Raw genomic sequence first — 9,990 nt, forward strand, 5'->3', positions numbered from 1 at the left:
GTATGCCGTAATGGCGGAACGACCAAAGATTGGTCACCAGGAGGCTGCATGCGCCAGTGGCGAGGTGTGCGTGGGTGGGTGGGGACTCGACTCTGGGTCCTGGGTCCTGCGTCCTGCGTCCTGCCTGGCCTGGCGGGAGTCAGTCTGGGTCCCATGTGATATTGTGCGCTGGGCCTCTAGTTATATATAAGGGGAAACAAATTAATGTCCATCAAATAATGAATGAATTAAAAAGGTGGTATGTCTCTACAATGAAATGTCACTAAGCCATACCTAAAAAGAATGAAGTACTGGTACATGCAAAAACATAAACTTGAAAATATTATGCTAGGTGAATGAGCTGGCCACCAAAAAACATGTACTGTGTGTGTGCATTTATGTAAAATCTCCATAATAGACGATCTATAGAAAATAAAAGTTGATTAATGTTTGCACAGAGCTTAGGGATACCAGTGTAAGGTGTGTGGGAGCCACTGCTAATGGGTATAGAGCTGTTTTGGGGGGTGATGGAAAGGTTCTAAAGTTAGATTGCAGTAATAGTCATGAAAACTGAAAATATGCCCAACACCATTGAATTGTCTGCTTTAAATGGCTGAATATTTTTGGCATGTGAGTTATATATCAAACTTGTTTTGAAAAGCATGGTATTCAAAGTATGTTAGAAAATTTTTGAATTTTGAATTAAGACATCAAATCCTAGTATTTCTTTACAAGCATGTATAGAATATGATGGAACTAGAGATCTAAGAGATTTGAGGAATATGTCTTAGACTGATTGATGTTATTTGGATTTGTTTAAGAAGGATGTTCTTTTGTGTTTCTTGACCCAGTTCTAACGTACGTGTTTGTGTGTGTGTGTGTGTGTGTGTGTAAGCTTCCTCACACCAACAAGCAGTCTTCTGACATCAGTAGGGTGTATGAAAATTCAACCCAGTTCAACTCAATTCTGAGGCTATCCATGCAGAAATAGCATCAGATTCCACAGAGAAAAGGCTTTACCATAAGACTGCACCCCACCCCCATCTACACTTCAGATGTAACCACAAGCCACATTTTTTACCTGTGCTTCTGATTGACCATTGGAGGTTCCAATGACTCCTTGAAATTCAAGATGCCAATTGAAAGTCCAGGGTGTTACTTACACTTCTGACTGACTAGCTATAAGTGAGAGGTTTCTTTCGTAACACCCTCCTTGGAGCCTACCAATGTAAGAACAGCTCAGGAAACACATTTACTCTAGGCTACTGATTTATTACAAAAGCTATTAAAGGACATGAATAAATAGTCAGATGAAGAGATATGTGGGTGAGGTCCTGAACAAAGGGGCTTCTATTTTGGTGGAGCTTGGGGTCTGGCCTAGAAGCACATGGAAATGTTCTGGTTCCCCAATCTGGAAACTCTCCAAATCCCCCCTTTTGTGTTTTTATGGCGGCTTTATTATATAGGCATAATTGATTAACTAATTGGCCATTGGTGATTGATTTAAACTCTAGACATTTTCTCATCCTAGGAAATCAGGGGGTGTTACTGAAAGTTTTAACCCTGTATTTTTGGTTGGTTCCCTTGGCAACCAACCCCTATTCTTAGGTGCCTTCCAAAAGTCACCTCATTAACATAAACCTAGTTGTGGTGGAAAGAGGCTTGTTATAAATAACAAGACACCCATTTCACCTTTATGGCTTGAAGTGTTTTCAGTAACTGAAGACAAGACACCAAATATCCCATTACTTTTGTTGCTCAGAACATTCCAAGACTTTTGGGAGCTATCCGCCTAATAGTGTAGATGAAGACCAATTATATATGAGAAATATGTTTTGGTCCTCTGAATGACCAAATATATTATTTCTTATAAATCACAATATTGTACGTGTTTTATAAGAACGTGAGATGTCCCTGTTAATGGCAACTGGTTGCATGTCAGAGGTCAAAAAGCACCCATTAGCTGGCACTCTAGAGGAATCTACTGAGAAAAGAAAGCTTTGTTAGCCCAGCAGAAAGAACCAAGTTGTATGGAGTCAAAGTGATGAGGAAAAGGATTTTAACCTGTTCAGAATGTCTGTACAGCAGCAATAAAATACCACTGATAGTCAATACTTTAGGTTTGCAGACCTTACCCAGGAGAGCAATGATTTTTATTCGTGTGGAATCAAACCCCTGAGCTCCCAAGGTCTCATTTCCCTTTGTCCTGTCATTGAAGACGCGTAGCCGTGGCTGCAAGAGGGCTAAAATCAGAGCCAGTGTCCACAGTTTCTATGTTGGAACAATTTGATATAGCATCGGGCCAGCTTAGCTTGTGTTCCCAGCTGCAGTCCATGCGGGGGTCACATGGCTGTGGGCCATATGGTGGAGTGCAAGGGAGCCAGGAGCTAAGAGATCAAACTCCTTTAGAGGATCACATATTTCCAAATTTTCATGGGCTTGTGGTGCTCATGCCCACTCTGGCCAATGACCTCTCTTCCCAGGTGTGACTGACAGACACCTCCCCTAGTCACCTCAAATTCACTGCACATGGGTCTATCTCCCCTTTATTGGACCCCTTCCCCCAGTTATTTGTGGGGAATTGGCTGGTGGTTTCCTAGGGAGTGTGAAATTGCAGCTTCCCAGTGAAGCTGCTCAAATGGCATGTCTATAATGTCTGGCTCCCTGCTTTGTTCCTTTCCTATCTATACTAATAAAGAGCTAATATGCTAATTATTGGGATGCCGTAACGTGTAACAACCAGGCCATTAGCATATTAGCTCCTATCAGCAGGAGGCTGCCTGTGCACACTCCGGAGTGTTGCTCTGGAAACGGGGTGGAAGCACCATCCTGTGCCGAGGAGGGCAGGGGTGAAAGCCCATAGCGCCCCCCTCACCAGTCCTTCGCCACCCACCCCTCGCACTCAGAGCACCCCGCCACCCACCTGCCAGGGGAAGGAGCACAGCGCAGCAGGCGGGAGGCTTCCATCCTCTTCTCTGGCACCATGATGGGGGCGGAGCGGCCGCCTTGCTCTGGAGACAGGGCGGAAGTTGGGAGGCGCTTGGAGGAGGCGGGACCAGCCCAAGGCGAATGGAGGGACCGAGGGCGGGGCTTGAATCCACCAAAGAAAGCCAGAGGGGTCGGGTCCGGGGCTGGGCTAGGTGCTCTGGAGCTCTGCGTGGACAGGTTCTGGTGTCAAGGCAGGACTGCAGGTGGGTGGGCGGTGCCATGCAATTTCACGTGCTGGGCTCCTAGTTATTAACAAGTAGCTAATTACAACAGTACCAACAGAATATATGGGAATGGGTGCGTCAGTGTTCAGTTTGTATTTGTAAAATGGGGATGGCTGGATGTTGGCTGCTGACCATAGCTTGCCACTCCTGCTCTAGAGGAAATCCGGTGCTACAGAGGAGATCTGGAATGGACAATTGTCTAGGTCTACTTTCCGGACCTTCTATTTTGGGATGAAGAGAAAGAGATGGAAAGTTTGCTATGACTGTCAATATACTACATTTCACTTCTTATGAAGATATCTAGTTCACTTGGGGACTTGGAATTCCCACCAGTCCAGTGTGTGAGAATAGGGCTGAGGAAGCAAATCAGTCTGTTGCTTTATGTGCATTCTGTGTGAAGAGGAAACTTTTGCGTAAAAGTTAGCTATTATTTATATTGTTAGGTTTCAGTAAAAAGAAAAAAAAAAGGAAGCCTTATTAAAATTCTATAGAATTTCCTTAAGATGAACTTATTTTTTATCTGGCTACAGATTGTCACAGTATAATGAATGCCTCTAAGGAAATTTAAGCCTAAAGTTTCATGTGGGCTTATGAAATATTAAAAACCTTACCCTGTGAGACTTTTGCATGTTCTCTGGGGGAGAATGTAAGTAATCAAGTAATAGAAGGACACTATTGAGACATTGAGACTATTTAAAAACTGTTAGCCATATAAAAACCGTAATGGAAATTTAAAGCAAGAATAATGGCTACAGAGCTTAGAGAGTTTATCTGAAGGCACTGTTAGCAGAAAGCAAAACAGACAGGAACCGGGGATTCTAGTGGGCTGTTTTAAAGGCATCCTAGTAGGGATTCATCCTGTCGACTCCAGAGAATTCTGCTTGACCATCTTACCTCCCCTCTTATCTTTTTTCTGTTTATAGTTTAGACCAGGGGTGGGCAAACTTTTTGACTCGAGGGCCACAATGGGTTCTTAAACTGGACCGGAGGGCCGGAACAAAAGCATGGATGGAGTGTTTGTGTGAACTAATATAAATTCAAAGTAAACATCATTACATAAAAGGGTACGGTCTTTTTTTTTTTTTTAGTTTTATTCATTTCAAACGGGCCGGATCCAGCCCGCGGGCCTTAGTTTGCCCAAGGCTGGTTTAGACTGGTGTTGGTGTGGAAGTTTCATTTATAAAGTTCCATGTTCAAGGTGACTGGTAGTATGTGCTCAGTCATGAAACCTGGTCCATGAATACAATGAGGACAGGACAAATAGGTTATCTGGGGTTGAACTTTGGAAACTTGATTGCCTTGGTTACAGAAATCTAGGTGTGTTGGTGGAAAGCCTCTAGGTGCCCCATTCCAAGCATGCCTTCAATAGTGCTATTTTCCATTCAGATAATTTGGGCCCATTACTTACTGAATGCACCATTTTTTATTGTATGAGCAACAGCAGGTATAAAGTTGAAGTAACACATTTCAGGTAGATAACTAGATTTCAAATGAAGATATTAAGGATGAAAAAGGTGAATCCATCAGTCCTTAAATCCAAGACTTACTAAGTAAATATGTAAATATCAACCAGGGGCTTTCTGTCAGAGACAGGGTGTTGGAGAAGGGCTTGAGTTGACATTCAGAATCCTTTATCCGCACAAATCTAAGACCAAAGAGGATATACTTGTGGCTTTGGTAAAATAAAAATTAAGTCACTAGACTTATTGTATGATATCCTGTCTTTGTTCATTTCATGCTTCTGCTAATATGTTTAATAAATGACAGGCTGAACCTACTAATATGCAAGGTAAACCAGGAAATCGTGTTGACTGGCACTTGCTGGAGGTAACTATAGGGAGTAGGTATGAGGGAAGAGGATGAGCCTAACTTGAAAAGTGCAGTGTGATCCCTAGTAGCTTGGGAGATCAGAGGCTTGTCTCATCTCCTCACTGGATTAATCCCAGAGGCTTTCAAATAGTTGTTTAATCTAACACTTGGGTTCTGTTCCCATGATACCTTGAGCTTGAAAACGTATGGGGCTAAGAAAACTGATTTTAGGAATTCTAACTATGAAATTGGGAGAAATGTTGAGGTGAACATCCTCACGCTCCTAAGATCTCTGAGAAAGGAGTAATTTGGGGCAGCCTCCTAGACTCAAGGGATGCTGGGGATTTTAGGATGATAACTGAAATAGGGTAAAAGTTCCAAATTATTCCAGAGTTGGAAGGAGGAAAATAGAGAAAGTTTTCATTCATGAACTGGCCTGGGCACTTCAAGGAAAACTAGCTATAAACAGGAAACTTATTTTGCTGTTAGCTTACCTGTTAGTTATTCTTCTTCTTTGCCCAGAAATATGTGCCTCCCAGGTCTGGCCTTGGTGCTCATTGTCAGCTGGGACTTCAGAGGGGCTGTTGGTCAGAACACCTCTCTGTGGCCTTCCTTGTCTGGGTTTTCTGACAGTATGACAGCAGGGGTTCAAGAGAGCAAGGTAGAAGTATGACATTTTCATGTTTTATTCGCAGAAGAGATGAAATGCCTCTTCTCTATACTCTATTAGGACAGAGACAAAAATCCCCCCACTAGTTCAAGCGAAAGCGGGGGTGGAGGGGTAGGTGGGTGTGGGGACCTGGGTCCTCATGCTGCCTTGAATAATTTTAAGGTCACACTGAAACCATGTAATGTATTATTGCTTCCATCTTTGGAAGATAGAATCTACTGCAGAAATAATTGTGCGTCGTTTAGTCTGACAAAGTTTAGAAGAGATGCGGCATATTCAACCTTAACTGGCCATTCCTGCTGACTTGTGCACGTGGTTTCTCTATCCAGAATGCCTCTCTCTCCATGGTTTTGATTGTTTGATTCCTTACATTCATTCAAACCCCAGCTTTAGTATTATGTCCTCTGATATGCTTTTCTATCTCTCTAGATTTTTGCAAACTGTGTGAATGGGAAGATTATTACATTTTTAAAAAAATAGAGTGAGGAGAAATAACGTTTTTAGAGGAAGAGTAATTGAAATATCATGTTTGTGTTTAAATAGTTAGGGATGCTTAGACTTGAGCACAGGGGACTGTTTTATTTTTTAGATGGTGCAAAATCGGGGATTTTTGGCCAATTTATTACAGGGTTCCGAGGCTCTATCTGTGGATGTAGATGTAGGAGGCTGTTAAAGAAAAGATGGATTACACAGTTTACCAGATAAAAGAGGTTTTGGTGAAAATATTCAGGACCAGTATGGCCAGTCGGAAACATCTGGAGAGTAGATAATTAAATGTAGTCATTTTTCCTGAATCTTTTTTGTACGAGAAGAGTAAGAAGGAAGGAGTCTTTAGTAATAAAGACACAGGGAGGACAGTGGCTGATAAGTGAATGTCCTTAGAATAAGATTGATAGCACTGTAAAGTCATTGTACTAGGGAATATAGAAAAAAAATGGCAGAAGGCTGTGATTTTGCTGCTTTGTCAAGACTTGCTATTCTCCTCTTCTAGTTTTGCAGACCATCTCTGGTTGTGTTTTCTGGATTATTTTCCCCCTTTTCTATGTTTACCTTCTATTATTTTTAAGAGACTTTGTTAGATTTCCCTCCATACATTTTACTTTTGTGGTGAAACATGTCACAAAGAGCTTTTCTCAGAAAGGCCACTTCATCGCTCTGGAGTAGGCAGGAGTAGTGTGTTTAGAATAGCCAATTCTCTGTCCTTTGATGTCCCTCACAGAGAGGCACACTTTTGTCCTGTGGGCTGGGTGAGCGCGGAGTCTCATCACTGCTGATTTCTCATTGACTGGCCTGCATCTATAGTGCTGAAGGAGAGCACTGTTACCATGTACTGATGGAAAAGGTAGGACTGTTGGACATACAGCATAAACTAGATTGGTGGCTTGACTAACTCAGGGTGAAGATACCTGAAATCTTTTTGAAATGCAGAATCTATGAGAAAGCTAAGTTGAGTGAATGAAGGCTTGGGCTAAATCTATAATCACATGTCATACATTAATTTATTTTCTTCATAACAAGCAATGTTCTAGGTACTGAAATGAAAGAGTGTGAAAGTGAGAGCAAACATGAGAGAAATTTAGAGAGAAGCAAATTGATTGGGCAAAAAAAAAAAAAAAACATAATAGATACTGAGATTATTTATAATCCTAAAAGTGTAAACCAATTAAATATTGAACATGAGAATGTTAAAAGAAAATATGTTACACACACATATCTCTCTGCCTGCAGCCATTGAAATAATATTAAATGACATGAAATTTTTTTTATATTTTTAAGATACAAATAAGGATATGTGATCTAATTCAAATTCTATAAAATATATCTACAGGCAAAAATTGAAAGGACATATTCTAATTCATTATCACCAATTGATAGAATAACAGGTTATTTTAATGTTCAACTTCTTTTTCATATATTTCACAGTTCAAAAATACATAATTTTCTCATTAGTATTTAAATGAAAGCTACTATTTGTATATATGGCAATGAGAATATTTTATGAAAGGACTCAGAAAGAGTCATGTTCTGAGATAAAACAATGACTAATAGGAGAATGCCTTTTAGACTCTCAATTGTCTTAAAAATTGGAGGTGGAATGCCTAAAATTCTCAATAATGGGAACACTTTAGGATTGGTGAATTATCAGCAGACAGGACTGCGATTATATTTTATAATGTCAGCCTCTCATTGAGAAGTAGATTAAAACAACCTTCCAGTCTTGAGATACCTTGAATATAAGTAGTAGGCCTCTCTAGTACATTCCACTGTGTATAATATGATTGGGGACTTTAAATAACCTTTAAAGGGTAGATAGAGTTTCCAAATTATTTTTATTGTATATTTTAAAATAGGATTTCCTAATGGGTCTTCTTAATGCCTCAGAAGAAAACTGATTAATCCCAATAATACCATTTCTGTTGAAGCATTTCCAAGTTAGGTGACATTGGGGAGTACTGAAAATGTCAAAGAAGCAGATTTATTATTTGATTGTACAAATAATTTCATCTAGCAGCCAAAATAATCTGAAAGTATACCTTTAACCAGATACATATTTTAAATGATCTAGCAAAAGTTGGAAGAGAATATAGAAAAGAAGTATTTCTTTCCTAGGTTGTTAATTAGCATTTTAAAGGTGTTTTTCTACCAGCATAAACCAGAATGCTAATTTGAATTACAAGGTATTTTTACACCGTGAGAAGTGTGACAATGTCTTCACTTTGGAATAATAATTTTCATTTGTATTAATTCTTCAAAGTGATTCTTTATTCTAAAGCTTAGTGGACGCTAGCACTTATTCTAAGTATAAATTTAATATCTCTAAGAAAATTGAAAGACTCTCTTTATATTTACTTATGATATTATAGTTCATACAAGAAATCCTAAGCAATCTACAAAAATATAATTTTAGAATTAATAATTCAATTTAGCTAAGCCATGTGATTCCTGGTCAGTATATATTTTTAAATAATAGCTGTGTATCTCTTTAACCTACAGAACTTGTTTTATTTCTTTTAGTGTAGATCAGCAATTTTCAGCCTTTTTCATCTCATAGCACATGTAAACTAATTACTAAAAAGATATAATTTTATTGACTTAAAAAATAGTTATCTACCCTTTTTACCCCAAAGTAACTTTTAAAAAAATCAGGTGCCTATAATTGTATATAAGAATTTCTGGTATCAAGAATTAACCAATCAGCCCTAGCTGGTTTGGCTCAGTGGATAGAGCATGGGCCTGTGGACTGAAGGGTCTCAGGTTTGATTCCGGTAAAGGGCACATGCGTGGGGTTGTGGGCTCGATCTCCAGGAGAGGGTGTGCAGGAGGCAGCCAATCAGTGATTATCTCTCATCATTGATGTTTCTATCTCTTTTTCACTCTCCCTTCCTCTCTGAAATCAATAAAAGTACATTAAAAAATTAACCAATCAGATGCAACCTTATTATGCCCATCAATAGACATCGTCTTCTTTGTACCTGAGAATTGTTCAGAACACAGCCAGTGTTTCTGGCCATTGTACAGCAGGAGCCAGCCTATAACTTATTCTCTTCATGGTCTGCAGAGTGGAGAGGCTGCACCCCCATTACCTGCCTGGACCAAGGTGGGGCTGTCTCTAAGGTGTGCTTTAATCCTTAATTCTTTCTTATCAGGAATTACTGGAGGCTTAGGGGGGAAAAATTGAAGAGTCGTGTAGATTCTCACTGTATCTGAGGAATCCCTGGGATTCTAAACTGTCATAGCAGCCCATATCTGGCCTATAAAATGTATTTCAGTTTCACATGTTATCTTCTTATGTGCTTTTAGAGTGAAGACCTCTTTCTTCTATTTTGAAACAAGTGAAATAATTTCTATTTCTTTCTTAGGAGCAATTTTGAACCCTTTGAGTCTCAGCTTGCAAGGTTACCTTGCAACCTCAACTCTCTCATAACCTAAAAATTTATTGTCTTATAGATTATATGGGTTGTCCTCATCATTATAGTAATTTGATATGTTTCTGAAATTTTCTATTTCTTAAACAAGTGAAAATCTGTTTCTAGATAATAGTAGCCAACTATTGGAAGGTAAATATTAAAAGTACCATCATTAACAGAGTTTCAAAACATGTTCTATAGAGGGATATATTTAAAAAAATGTGTAAGAGCTTTACACTGAAAGTGATAAAACATTGCTGAGAGAAATTAAAGAATACATAAATAAATGGAGATATGTACTATCTTTATTTTTGGAAAGCTCAATATTTTTTTTTAACTTCTCCAAGTGATATAAATTCAATCCAAACCCCAACCACCAAATGCTTTTTTGTGTGGTATGAATTGAAAGTCT

This window comes from Myotis myotis, unplaced genomic scaffold (assembly GCF_014108235.1).
Source record: "Myotis myotis isolate mMyoMyo1 unplaced genomic scaffold, mMyoMyo1.p scaffold_m19_p_12, whole genome shotgun sequence".
NCBI classification, from domain to species: domain Eukaryota; kingdom Metazoa; phylum Chordata; class Mammalia; order Chiroptera; family Vespertilionidae; genus Myotis; species Myotis myotis.